Source organism: Anomaloglossus baeobatrachus, chromosome 3, assembly GCF_048569485.1.
Source record: "Anomaloglossus baeobatrachus isolate aAnoBae1 chromosome 3, aAnoBae1.hap1, whole genome shotgun sequence".
Taxonomy (NCBI): Eukaryota; Metazoa; Chordata; class Amphibia; order Anura; family Aromobatidae; genus Anomaloglossus; species Anomaloglossus baeobatrachus.
In genome coordinates, this window is record NC_134355.1 from 412,951,027 (window position 1) to 412,965,781 (window position 14,755).

At 41.9% G+C, this 14,755-nt stretch overlaps 1 protein-coding gene across 1 annotated transcript in view; it reads right to left on the reverse strand.

The window, feature by feature from the left end:
- The window catches only part of MCPH1 (microcephalin 1), a 482,323-nt gene that overhangs the window by 394,907 nt on the left and 72,661 nt on the right, over positions 1–14,755 (reverse strand). The window lies entirely within an intron of this gene.

Consider the following 14,755-nt stretch of genomic DNA (forward strand, 5'->3'; position numbering starts at 1 on the left):
TTACGGTATTGGGTTGTGTCCTCCGATAACCTCCAGTAGATGCCATGAGGTATTCTCAAATTGAGATGGAAGACTGTTTTTAGGGTCTGTAAGAAGCGTTTTTATGTAGGGGCTCCATATTTCGAAAAATGTTTTAGTCAATTTTTCCTTGTTTGTCAACGTTTCTAATCTCTCCATTTTAAACAAGAACTTAATTTTTGTATTGACCAAAGCTAGAGTTGGGGGGGTTCAGGCTTATCCATTGATGCAGCATGCTTTTTCTAGTGGCCGCTGCCCAGATAAAGTGCCGCCTTTGTTCCTCTGGGGATACTCTGTTGGGCCTCATCTAGGATATTAAAAATAGCCCATTTAGAAGTTAACGGGAACATGATCGTATAAGTGTTCTGTAAACCCAAATGTACTAATTTCCATAGGTCATAAATTTGTGTACATTCCCAAAACTGATGATATAACTTAGCTCTTGTCAGCCCGCACTTAGCACATGAGTATATTGTGGATGATATTTTGGACGACCATAGGTGATATGCACGACCTATGAAAGGTCTCAGAGAGCACAGGCAGAGGAGGGGTGGGAGTCTAGGGATTTAATACCTGTAATTTAGTGTTATAACTCTAAGTTAAGTTTTATTGTATTGAGAGTCTACACGGTATTGTTATGAAAAAACTTATTAGAGAAGTTGAAGGAAAAAAAAATGTACAAAGCCTGTTATTTTAGGGACTACTTCACTTTTTGTGTGAGTTTGAGGGGACTATTTGTCAGAAAACTCCAATTTTTTTAATAACTGCATCCCATAAAGTATTCAAAACCTCATTCAAAAAAATTAACTTTTTCGTTGCTCCACAGGAATTAAGAAAACATGTCAGTAAAAATTACTTTTTTTTTCTTTACTCTCCTAAACATTCTGTTTTTGTGCCAAAGTTTTCATTTTCATAAGGGACAATTGAAAAAGTGAACCCCTCCATTTGCTGGAGTAGTGAACATTTTGAACCAACTGATACTTCACAGATTTTTAAAACAAAGGGTCGTGAATATGAACACATACAATTATTAAATAGTGTTACTTTCAGCACAGATTTTTACTTTTTTAGAAGGCTTACAGGAAAAATCGCGCCCCGCCCCCAGGGTATGCAGATACCCCATATGTGTACGGAATCTACTGTTTAAGTACACAGCAGAAAGAAAGCAGCGCCATCTGACATTTGGAGTATAAATTTTGTCTAGAATAGATTGTGGACACAATATAAAAAGCTCTCAAGAAGCCAAAATAGCAGAAACCTCCACAAGTGACAGCATTATGGGAATAACATTCTTTAGTGAATTCATTAGTGGTGTACTGAGCATTTTGAAACAAAGGGCGATTTATGGAGTTTAATAACATTGGGTCGTAAAAATAAAAAATAAGGGATTTTTTTTCAATAAAATATTGCTTCTAGTTTTCACAAGGAGCAACAGGAGAGACTACACAGCTTAAATTGTTAGTCAATTTCATACATGCGTCAATGTCCCATATGTGGTTGGAAACTACTATTTGGGCACATGGCAGGGTTTGGAAGAAGTGGATTATTTGACTTTTGGAGTTAAATTTAGGGTGGAATAAATTACAGATGCAGTGTCATATCAGAGCCCCTGAGGTGCTGAAATTATAAAGTATGAACACCATAAGTGATTTTGGATACTACATGCCTCAAGGAAGTCATTCTAGAAGTGTAGTCAGTATTTTGTACCCACAGGTGCTTCACAGGATTTTAAAACATTGGGATGTAAAAACCCACAGATTTTATTTTTTCCACCAATGTTGCTTTAGCACCAAATTTTTCATTTTTACAATTGGGTAATAGGAGAAAATGATCCTGAGAATTTGAGGCTCAATTTCTCCTAAAGTATACAAAACCACAAATATGTACTCAAACTGCTGTGCTCAGAAGGAAAGTAGCACCATTTCACAGTGTAGATTTTGCTGGAACGGTTTCCAGATGCCATGTTACATTGGTAGAGCCCCTGGGGTGTTATAACAGCAGGATCCCAACAAGTGACCCTATTTTATGAACTAATCACATTTTATGATTTTCAAATTATTAAATTTGAATTTGTTTGCAAAAAATAAGTAATTGATACAACTGAAAAACAGAACTTGATATATGGTACAAAAACCTTTGTTTGCAATTACAAAGGTCACACGTTTCCTGCAGTTCTTAACAGAATTTGCACACATTGCAGCAGGCATTTTGTCCCACTCCCTCATACAGATCTTCTCCAGATCTTTCAGATTTCGGGGCAGTCACTGGGCAACATTGAGTTTCAGCTCCCTCCAAAGTGTTCCTTCACTGGGTGCAGAATAATTAGGAAAGTTGTATTTTAGCGGATTTTTTTTTATTAATGATCAACAACTATGTTCTCAATCAACCCAAAAGACTCAAATATCAAAGCTTAATATTTTTGGCAGTTGGAGTGTTTTTTTTTTTTAGATTTGGCTATCTTAGGAGGATATCTGTTTGTGCAGGTAACTATTACAGTTCAGAATTAATAGGCAACTTAATAAAAACCCAATATATTCCCATCTCTCGTTTATTTTCACAAGGTAAACCAATATAACTGCACACAATTTAGAAATAAACATTTCTGATATGCAAAAATAAAACCCAAAAAAATTAGTGACCAATAAGCGGGCTTTACACACAGCGACATCGCTAGCGATGTCGCTGGTGAAAGCACCCGCCCCCGTCGGTTGTGCGTCATGGGCAAATCTCTGCCCATAGCGCACAACAAAGCTAACACCCGTCATACATACTTACCTGCCTAGCGACGTCGCTGTGGCGGGTGAACCGCCTCCTTTCTAAGGGGGGCGGTTCATTTAGTGTCACAGCGACATCACTAAGTAGCCACCCAATAGAAGCGGAGGGGCGGAGATGAGCGGGCCGAACATCCCGCCCACCTCCTTCCTTCTTCATGGCGGGCGGCCGCAGGTACGGTGATGTTTCTCGTTCCTGCAGTGTGCTGCTGCAGGAACGACGAACAACCTGCGTTCTGCAACAGCAATGATAATTGGGATAGGAACGACTGGTCAACGATTAGATAAGTAATTTTGATCGTTAACGGTCGTTCCAGCGTTTCACACGCAACATCGCTAACGATGATGGATGTGCGTCATGAATTTCATGACCCCAACGACATCTCGTTAGCGATGTCGTTGCGTGTAAAGCCCGCTATACAGTCACCTTTCTTTATGATGACACTCAACAGCCTACCATCCATAGATTTTGTCAGTTGCTTGATCTGTTTACGATCAACATTGCGTGCAGGAGCCACCACAGTCTCCCAGACACTGTTCCGAGAGGTGTACTGTTTTCCCTCCCTGTAGATCTTACATTTTATGAGGGACCACAGGTTCTCTATGGGGTTCAGATCAGGTGAACAAGGAGGCCATGCCATTATTTTTTCATCTTTTAGACCTTTACTGGCCAGTCACGCTGTGGAGTAGTTGGATACATGTGATGGAGCGTTGTCCTGCATGAAAATGATGGATTTTTTTAACGATACCGACTTCTTCCTGTACCACCTCTTGAATAAGTTGTCTTCCAGAAACTGGCAGTAGGTCTAGGAGTCGAGCTTCACTCCATCCTCAACCCGAAAAGGTCCCACAAGTTAATCTTTGATGATACCAGCCCATACCAGAACCCCAACTCCACCTTGCAGGCGTGTGAGTTTGAGTGGAGCTTTCTGCCCTTTACCGATCAGCCTCTGGCCCATCTGTCTGGCACATCAAGGGTCACTCTCATTTCATCAGTCCATAAAACCTTTGAAAAATTATTCTTAAGATATTTCTTGGCCCAGCCTGACGTTTAATCTTATGTTTCTTGTTCAAAGGTGGTCGTTTTTCAGCCTTCCTTACAGTGGCCATGTCTCTGAGTATGGCACACCGTGTGCAATTTGATACTCCAGTAACATTGCAGCTCTGAAATATGGCCAAATTGGTGGCAAATGGCATCTTGGCAGCTTCACGCTTGATTTTCCTCAATTCATGGGCAGTTATTGTGCGCCTTTTTTGACCAACTTGCTTCTTGCGACCCTATTGGCTATTTGCCATGAAACGCTTGATTGTTCGGTGATCACGCTTCAAAAGTTTGGCAATTTCAAGAATGTTGCATCCCTCTGCAAGACATTTCACAATTTTGGACTTTTCAGAGCACGTCAAATCTCTCTTTTGACCCATTTTGCCAAATGAAAGGAAGTTGCCTAATCAGTATGCACCCCTTATATAAGGTGTGATGTCATTACACCACACCCCTCCTCATTACAGAGATACACATCACCTGATTTACTTAATTGGTAGTTGGCTCTCAAGCCTATACAGCTTGGAGTAGGACATGTATAAAAATTATCATGTGATCAAAATACTCATTTGCCTAATAATTCTGCACACAGTGTATCGGGTTCAGGTCTGGATACTGGCTAAGCCACTCCAGCACCTTGAAATGCTTCTTACGAAGCCACTCCTTAGTTGCCTTTTCTGTACGCTTCCCGTCATTGTCATGCTGGAAGACTCAGCCATGACCTACCTTCAATGCTTTTACTTAGGGAAGAAGGTTGTTGCCAAAAATCTCGCGATATATTACCCCATCCATCCACCCTTCAATGTGGTGCAATAGTCCTGTTTCCTTTGCAGAAAATACCCCTCAAATTATGATGTTTCCACCTCCATGCTTCATGGTTGGGACCATGTTCTTGACGTTCTAAGAACTCATCCTCCTTCTTCCTCCAAACATGGCGAGTGGAGTTGACACCAAAGTGTTCTATTTTGGCCTCATCTAACCATATACCTCCTGAGGATGATCAAGATGGTCATTGGAGAATTTCAAACGTGCCTACACATGTGCTGGCATGAGCAGGGTGATCTTGCATGCCCTGCAGGATTTTAATCCATGATGACATAGTGTACCAACTGTAATCTTTGAGACTGTGGTCCCAGCTCTATTCAGGTCATTGTCCATGTCCTCCACTGTAGTTCTGAGTTGATTCCTGACTAGAGAGGAGTGAACCTGAAGTTTGGTGTTGGGTACGAACTCAGACTTTTCCAAGAAAACAAAGTTCGGGTTCAGAGTTGACTAGCTACATGTGAGCAGAGACCTGAACTGCTCATCAGTGACTTCAAATAAAGTTCAGGTCAAGTCCTGGTCCAAAACCAAACTTTAAAAAAGTTCAGCTGGACCAGCAGAACCCAAACTTCCATGAGTTTACTCAACTCTATTCTTGAGCTTTTTCAGAACCATCCTTACCTCACGAGAAAAGATCTTGCATGGAACCCTAGACCGAGTAAGATTGGCAGTCATCTTGGGTGTCTTCCATGTTCTAATAATTGTGCCAACAGTTGTTGCCTTCTCACCAAGCTGCTTGCCTATTGTCCTGTAGCTCATCCCAGCTTGTGCAGGTCTACAATTTTGCCCCTAGTGTGCTTAAACAGCTCTATGGTCTTGGCCATGAAGAGGTTGGAGTGAGATTGTGTGGACAGGAGTCTTTTATACAGGTAACAGGTTCATTCAGGTGCAATTAATACAGATAATGAGTGCAGAGTAGGAGGGCTTCTTGAGGAAAAAAAAATAACAGGTCTGTGAAAGCAACAATTCTTTCTGGTTGGTAGGTGATCAAGTATTTCATATAATAAAATCAAATTATGTAAAAATCATACAATGTAATTTTCTGGATTTTTGGGGGGATTTGGTCTGTCAGAGTTTAAGTGTACCTATGATAAAAATTACAGCCCTCTCCAATCTTTGTATTTAGGAAAACTTGTAAAGTCGACAGTACAGTATATTAAGCACTTATGTGTGCGTATGTATATATACACATGTATTTTTTTTTTGGTGTCTACCTTCTTGGCCCAAGAGACGGACACTGATCTGGTGTAATGAGCTGTGAATTTCTCTGGAGGAAGTAGGCCTTGGTTCTTGATTTTTTTAATCCAATTATTAATTGTGTTTTTGGCAGCTTTTTTTACCTTTGTTCCGCTCAATGATCTGGATCAAAAAGTTACGGTCCTTCCGTACAAGCTCAGTTCTCTGGAGGCAGTTTACAACCGCACTGCGTACATCCAAGGAATGGAATTCTCCTTTATCGTTGGATGGGTTTTGGCAGGATGGTAGTATGATGTCTTGTGATGTGTGAAAATTTATATACTACTTTCGGAAGAAAGAACTGGTCTAGAAGGAAAATAATTCTGTCATCAAGAATTCTCAGGTATGGCTCTCTTGTTGATAGGGCCTGTAATTCACCTACTCGTCTGTTGTATGACGTCACCAACTGGCCTCTGATTGCTATGCATTACAAATGGCAGTCGCTGGCCAGAGAGTTCCTCTGCGCAGCGGCAGAAATCATCTGAAGTAAAGCGCAGGTGGCTGCAACCCCCGACATTGGGCTCCAATCGTCAGGGGAGCCTGCGGGCAGCAAGTAGCAGGAAAGAGGACACCGAGGGAATGGAACACAGGTGAGAATCTTTTTTTGTGTGTATGTGAAAACGGCATAATGTGGCATAATGAAGGGACATTAGTACAACATGGGTTAGTACAACATGGGTATTGCTAAAAGAAGGGGACAAAGATGGGGCACATTACTACAGCATGGTGACAAGGATGGGCACATTACTACAGCATGGTGACAAGGATGGGGTACATTACTACAGCATGGTGACAAGGATGGGGCACATTACTACAGGATGGGGACAAATGATGGGAAGCATTACTACAGGATGAGGATATGGATGGGACACAGTACTATAGGATGGGGACAAGGATGGGGCACAGTACTACATGAAGGGGACAAGGATGGGGCACAGTACTACATGATGGGGACAAGGATGGGGCACAGTACTACAAGATGGGGATAAGGATGGGAACATTACTACAGAGGGCAAGATGCGGACACCGCTTTAATTCCTATGCCACGAATGCAGGCAGCTCTCTTCCAGCAGCATGTGAAACTGATGAAGGTCTAATACTGGACCGAAACGTCTGTTACTTTTCACTGAATTTGCTGCATAAATAAATTCACCTTTTGCATTAATCATGGAGTGCCCGGCTTTACTTCTTATCTAGTGAAAAGAAGTAGTCTGTCTTAACGTTCTGCTGACTCGCAAAAAGGTCTACTTCCAGATCACCCCATCGTTGCACTTACCTCTGGAACACTTATGGATTTAGTGCCCTCTCACCTGGGTGAACATCCCTTTGGCTGAAAAAGTCAACCTGGACATTCACAATGCCCTTTAGATGAATTGCTGAGAGGGATCGTAGGTGTTTTTCTGCCCCGGCCAGTATTTTTGTGGACACCATTCTTAAGCTTGCATGCAGAGCTTCCCTGGTGACGAAAGTGAGTCATTGTTGTCATGTTGTCCAAATACACCTTTACATGACTTCCCTGGACCAGTGTAGCTGCCGTTCCGAGGGCTTAGTCTATTATTTTCAGCTCTCTGAAATTGGAGGATCTGTGGCTGGTCTCGTGTCCAGAGTGCTTGGAAGAATACCTGAGTGACCCTGGCTCTCCAAACCCACTGGTTGGCGTGTGTTGTGGCTGTCACCAGAAGGCTTTGATTCCAAGACACCTTTTTGAAGGTTTCTTAGAGACATCCATCATGAGAGAGATGCTCTTACTGGTTCAGAAAGGAAGCTCTTGCTTTTTAAAGAACTGGAGAATCCATCCCAAGAGGCTAGGATGAATGCTTGTAAGGTCATTGTATGGAATTGGGCCCAAGTTATGCTTGAATGCAGAATGTCATGGATCCCAGAACTGAGACATAGATGCCAGAACATGGCTGACCTTTTGGTTACTGATCTTTCGCTGTGGAGAACAGAAACTGTATTTGATTTTGGTTTGTTTGTTCTCAGCTAGAAAGGATGTCTGGCTGCTCTAATCTAGCATGATACCGAGGAAGAGCTTCCTTGTAGATGGTTTGAGATCGGCTTTCTGTGGATTTACCATCTACCCTAGTCTCCCTAGGACCTTGAGGGTTATTTGTACATACTCGAGCTACTCGAGTATCAGAGCTGAATGAGCAATAACCAGGAAGTCGTCGTGGTAGGGCACTATATAGACATCTTGTTGTCAGAGGAACGCAACCACTTCTGCCATCAGCTTGGTGAAGACCCGACGCGCTGAAGAGATGCCGAACGGCAGTGCATTGTACTGGTAATGTAGTATGTGATGTTTGTGGGATACCGCAAACCGTAAGAACTTCCTGTAAGATTGGTGGATTGGGATGTGGTAGTATGCATCCTTCAAGTTGATTGTTACCATTACGAATCCCTGTACCATTAGAGGAATTACGGATTGGATCGACTCCATCTTGAATCGCTTGTAGGTAACAATCTTGTTCAAGAGTTTCCTGTTTATAATGATCCTGTGAGAACCATTAAGTTTCTTTACAAGGAACAGCCGAGAGTAATGGTCCTGTCTGACCTCTGCCTCTGGGACTGCTGATTTTACCCCAGAGCTCTGAAGTTCTTGAAAGCCCGGCTTGAGTGGATCCTGCCAGCCCTGAGAGGAAGGGTACGAGATAGTAAGGCAGTGTAGGAGAGGAGGTGAACGCTATCGTCAATCCATTTCTGATGGTGTTCAGGACCCACTGGTTTGATTAGACGGTTAACCATTTGAGAAAGAATCTCGATATGCAACCTCCTACTTTATTGGTGTCATTGCTTATCCTGATACTGGCTTCGATTTTCCGGGTGTTTTTGGGAAATAGAAGATATTCTTGCCCTTTCCTTCTCTGGCATAGCTCCACTGTTTTGATTTCCCTTTTCCTCTGTACTCAAAGGATTGATTCTGAGGGGGATGGAAACATTTCCTCTTCTGCTCCCGCTCTGGATATCTCTTCTTGTCAGTAGCCTTTTCCAGTAATTCATCTAGAGCTGGTCCGAAGACATACTCTTCTTCCAAGTTGATGGCACAAAGTTTGATTTTTGAAGTCGCACCACCACTCCAGAGTTTGATGGCAAGGATTGGGAGAAAGAAGCCATGAATGATTGAACCTCCTGACGCGCCAGATTTTAATTTCATCAAAAAGGGAAGGTTGTTCTTCTCTAACCACCTGATCAGTGCAGAGTTGGCATAATCTTTTATTATAGGATGATGGGAGCTTCTTGTCGCACATGATCTATTGGCTTAACCCTACGCTAACCAAGTAGCAGTGGAGGTTAGTGTGTATACATGATATACTTCCAGCTCGAAGTTTTCTCCTTTTTGGGTGCATGATTCTTGTCTCCATGAAAATAAGGGAGAGAAGGGCCCATAAAAATCTGCTCCAAGGAAGAGAGAACTATTTTACTCAAGGGAAACATGCAAGTATACATGTGTCCTGACCCTCCGCGTTACAGTATACTCACTGGACCGGGAATGACACTGGGTTCTACAGACACAGAGTGCGGAAGATCACCCTCCAATTTGCATTCCTACCTAGGGATGGCTTAAGGTCAGGCAGTTATATGCGAGTGCGTGGCTGCAGCACCATGATCCACATGTCCAGGGTAGGTCTCGAAAGTGAGGGGAACCCATTGGTGCCGCGGTGGGGCCGCAAACGGCCCGTGCATTCCAGGGTGGAATGCATATACACGGAAGAGATGCCATAGCGATGAGCGCTGGTGACATCACTTTCTGCGCGCCATTACCGCCCTGGACACTAGCGAGGAGGCGGTGCTAGGGAGCTCTGGGAGGCCCTCGGCGTGTCGGCCATGCTCCACTTTACCCCAGGTGAAGCGCAAGGAGAGTAAGTGGGTCCCGAATCCAGAGAGACTGCAGCAGCGAAGGAGGAGGGAAGCGGCAAGCTCCGACCTTAGCTGCCTGGTGGTTAGGATTTCCTCTGCTTTTTTTTTTTCTCCAGTAGCACTCCAGTCACTGGCCACGAAGCACCACAGGTAGGCTTCGTGCCCCGGTAGGGACAAGAAACAACATTGGAGATGGGAGGTGGGGAGGGGTTATTTAACCTCTTTGTGTATCCTGTCCCTCGTGTTTCCTGTCCTCTTTGTGTTGCTGTTGTGGAGGGTGACTAGAGAAAAAGAGCTTTTGCAGGATGAGAAGACTTTTTTTCCGTATACAATTTCTCTTTAAAATATTACATTTTGTTTGCTGTTTTCTCCCCACTTTTTGTGTAGCGGAATAACGTAAAAAAAACTGCATTTACTATATGGGTTAAATACTAAAACGTGACAATATCAAAAATCTGCACTTTATTTTGAGTCAGCAAGACTGAACATTAAAAAAAATATAAATAAAACCACACTCAGATACTAAATTTCACATATAAGCAATATCTTTAGAAAATATATTGTGTTTTATTGCATAAAACCATAGGATTAAAATCAGGAGCAATAGGGAGGTATCCATGTGTATTTCACAGTACTAATGATAGCAGCTAAACAGTAAATGTGATTGTAACAGTGATTGTCAATGCTGAAACATGATAGATTAGCAAAATCTAACAAAAATAGAAAGTACATTATAGTTCATTATAGTACATTGTTTTACACTTTATATTTTAAATTCTTGTGGCACATGGTTTCAGAAGGCGCACTCTACAGTCATGGCCTAAAAAGTTGAGACTGACACAAGCTTTGGTTTTCTCTAAATTTGTTACTATTAAAATTAAAAAAGCAAGTTGCTTAACTCTAGATTGTTAGGAACCATTTTCAAACGAAAAGCAAAAAATTGCAAAAATTGCAGTTATTTTTTGCCAAGAAAATTAACTAAGTCGCAAGAAAAAAAAAATATGACAATTTACAGCCTTGCAACAAAATGGCATGCCTCCATCATTTCAGTGAGCTTCTAGTTAGCTCAGGATAAAAAAAAAAAGGTTTAAAAAAGACAAGACAGCCAATATAACGCTGTCATATTGATGGGACACAAGAGCAGATTGATTGCTTTAAAAAAAGGAATGGTGCATGAAATCATTGCCTTTTTTTTTTTTAACCATGGCTACCAGCAAAAAACGTGTAGTCTTACATTAGGATTCAACTATAAGTTGAACACCAGTGCACAGACTGCTCAGGATTGGCAACAGGCAGTCTTCAGTGCATCTGTACGCACACTAAAGCGAAAACTTTTGGAAGCTGTCGTGATGTCAAGAAGAACTGCAAAGAAATCCCTTCTTTGTGCAAGGAGAACCATCAAGGACAGACTGACATTATGCAAAAAGTAGAGGGATTGGACCACACAGGACATGGGTAATTTCATTCTCTTTGATTATGCCCCCTTCAGACTGTTTGGGATATCGAAGAATGATTGTCTGGAGAAGAAGAGTTGAACATTTCCATGAGTACTGTGTCATTCCAAGAGTGAAGTATCTTGAAAACATTCATAGGTGGGATTACTCGTCAGATTTCAATCTCACTGATGTAATGAATTCTCAAAAAATAGATGGCCAATCAAAAAATAAGTGTGGAAAAACACCACGCACGGATTAGGCAAGAATGGGTTGCCATGAGTCAGGATTTGGCCCAAAGGTAATACCCAGAATGCCAAGGCATATTGCAGAAGCCTAAGAAAATAAGGATCTTTGCACAAACTTAATGTATTTGTAAAAAGGTGTAAAGGAACAAAATTTTTAAAATTGTACTTCCATAACCATAGAAACATCTGACTAAAGATCTAAAAACAGTACTGTAAAAAAATTGTGTTAAACTCAAAACTTAAGCTGTGACTGTACTTTGCTGCCCATCATATTACCCCATGACTAATTTCTAAAGAAGGCACATACAAGGAACACCTTACATTTTAAGTTGCATATGTGAAGTTTACATGAAGATTTAATTATTTTTTTAAATCAAGTTTTATACAAACAAACCAACCCTTGCCAATGAAAATAAAAACTCCCCACATATAAAAGTTATTTGTACGATTATGGGTTTTTTTTTACAACTGCCTAAATTTAGGGGTCTGCTCAGTCCAGGCACATAATATTGACATTTTCTTAGAATAAGTCAATAATGCCTGATTAGTGGGGGTTTAACACCTTGAACCCTCTCCATTCAGCAGTTATTAGCTCAACCAGGATGTTAACATTGAACGGAAATGAACATTACAACCTTGTTTGATATGAGGTAGCAACTGTCCAATACTGCAGATCTAGTCCTAGGTTCTTAAATTGAACAAAGATTTGTTGCTACACTGCATACGAGGTTTACATGCAGCCAAAGCTAGAGTTAGCGTCAATGGCTGATCAGTGGGGGTGCCAAGTGTTAGACACCCACCATTCATAATGCTGATGGCCTATGAAACATACAGTGGGTACGGAAAGTATTCAGATCGCTTTATTTTTTTTCACTCTTTCATTGCAGCCATTTGGCAAATTGAAAAAAGTTCAATTTTTCCTCATTAATGTACACTCTGCACCCCATCTTGACAGAAAAAACAAATGTAGAAATTTTTGCAAATTTATTAAACACGTACAACTGAAATATCACATGGTTGTAAGTATTCAGACCCTTTGCTCAGACACTCATATTTAAGTCACATGCTGTCCATTTCCTTGTAAGGCTACTTTCACACTACATTTTTTTTTTTAACATCCGTCATGAACGTTTTTTTTAACGCAAAAACGGATCCAGTGCAAATGCGTTTTCATTTCAATGCATTTGCAATGGACTCGCGTCAACATGCGTTCACCTGCGTTTGCGTGCGTTATAGTAAGGATTCAGCGACTTGAAGTTTTTTAACTTTTTTCAAAAACGCTACTTGTAGCGTTTTTGAGCTGCGTCCAAATACTGCAAATTGCTGGATCCTGACTAAACAGCATGCAAATGCATGTGAACGCTGGCATGCTGATAGACAGGATCCTGCTTGCTCTTCTGAGCATGCCCAGAAACCAGCCTGGCATGATCAGTCCCTCTCTCCACCTCCCCCTCCCTCTCCCTCCACCTCCCTCCCTCCCCCTCCCTCCCTCTCCCTCCACTCTCCCCAGCATGAGAGCGGAGGACGCTCGTAACCAAGGTAAACATCGGGTAACCGCGGTCTTAGTTACTCGATGTTTATCTTGGTTACGGGTGCAGGGAACCGGCTCCTAGCAGCTTCAGACGCTCATAACCAATGTAAATATCGGGTATCCAAGCAAGTTACCCGATGTTTACCTTGGTTACGAGACTCCACAGCTGTCAGAAGCCGGCTCCCAGTCTTTCACGTTCAGTTCCCCTCACTCCTGATCACATGACTCAAATGCCCGCCCATAAACTTAAAGTGACAGGATCCTGCAAAATAATACATGCGTTTGCATGCGTTTTTTTGCTGTAAAAGCAGGATCCGCTTTTGCAGCAAAAAAACGTTTATGACGCATGTTAAAAAAACGTAGTGTGAAAGCAGCTTAATCCTCCTCGACATGGCTCTACTCCTTCATTCGAGTCCAGCTGTGTTTAATTAAACTGATAGGACTTTATTTGGAAACCTGTCTATATAAGCCCTCACAGCTCTCAGTGCATGTCAGACCAAATGAGAATCATGAGCTCAAAAGGAACTGCCTAAGGAGCTCAGAGACAGAATTGTGGCAAGGTACAGATCTGGCCAAGGTTACAAAAGAATTTCTACAGTACTCAAGGTTCCTAAGAGCACAGTGGCCTTCATAATCCTTAAATGGAAGAAGTTTGGGACCACCACAACTCTTCCTAAACCTGCCATCCAGCCAAACTGAGCAATCGTGGGAGAAGAGCCTTGGTAAGAAAGGTAAAGAAGAACCCCAAGATCCCTGTGGCTGAGCTCCAGAGATGCTGTAGGGAGATGGGAGAAAGTTCCACAAAGTCAACTATCACTGCAGCCCTCCACCAGTTGGGCTTTTATGGCAGAGCGGCCCGACGGAAGCCTCTCCTCAGTGGAAGACATATCAAAGCCCGCATAGAGTTTGCAAAAAAACACATGAAGGACTCCAGACTATGAGAAATAAGATTCTCTAGTCGGATGAGACGAAGATAGAACTTTTTGGTGATAATTCTAAGCAGTATGTGTGGAGAAAACCAGTCACTGCTCATCACCTGCCCAATACAGTTCCAACAGTGAAACATGGTGGTGGCAGCATCATACTATGGGGGTGCTTTTCAGTTGCAGGAACAGGATGACCGGTTGCAATTGAAGGAAAGATGAATGCGGCCAAGTACAGAGATATCCTGGAAGAATACTTCTTCCAGAGTGCTCTGGACCTGGTACAGAGCATACATTAATGAGGAAAAAATTATGAAAAGGTCTGAATACTTCCTGTAACCACTGTAGGTCAAATATCGAAACCCAGACAACCCTTTTAACAGCCTGTGATATATTTTTGGGGAGCGTAGAAGAAGAAAGGATGAGAAATAGCATATATACAAAGCCCTAATAGTAGTGGAGAAATAGTGTTTCCTCCCGCCCAATTGAAATCCTTCTCACCCCCTTTCCAGTACATTGTAAGCTGAAATGAGTGGTGTCACTCAAAACTACAACTTGTCCCACATAAAAACAAAAAGCAAGCCCTCATACAAATATGTCGACAAAGGGAAAAAAAAAACAAACGTTATGACTCTTGAAAGAACGGGAGGGGGGAAAAAATGAAAGCAAGAAAATCAAAAATCAACAGGACTTGAAAGTCTTATGGAACCCAGGTCAACCATCAAAAAGAAAAAAAAAAAAAAAATAATTGGGGAAAAGACAAGAATTTTTAAATGCAGTAGTATGTGAGGAGCATTGCATGGCCTATAAGTCTCCTTATGCAAACATGCCACCCAGCAGAAGAAGAAACTGTACTCCTTGGACTTCTGTACG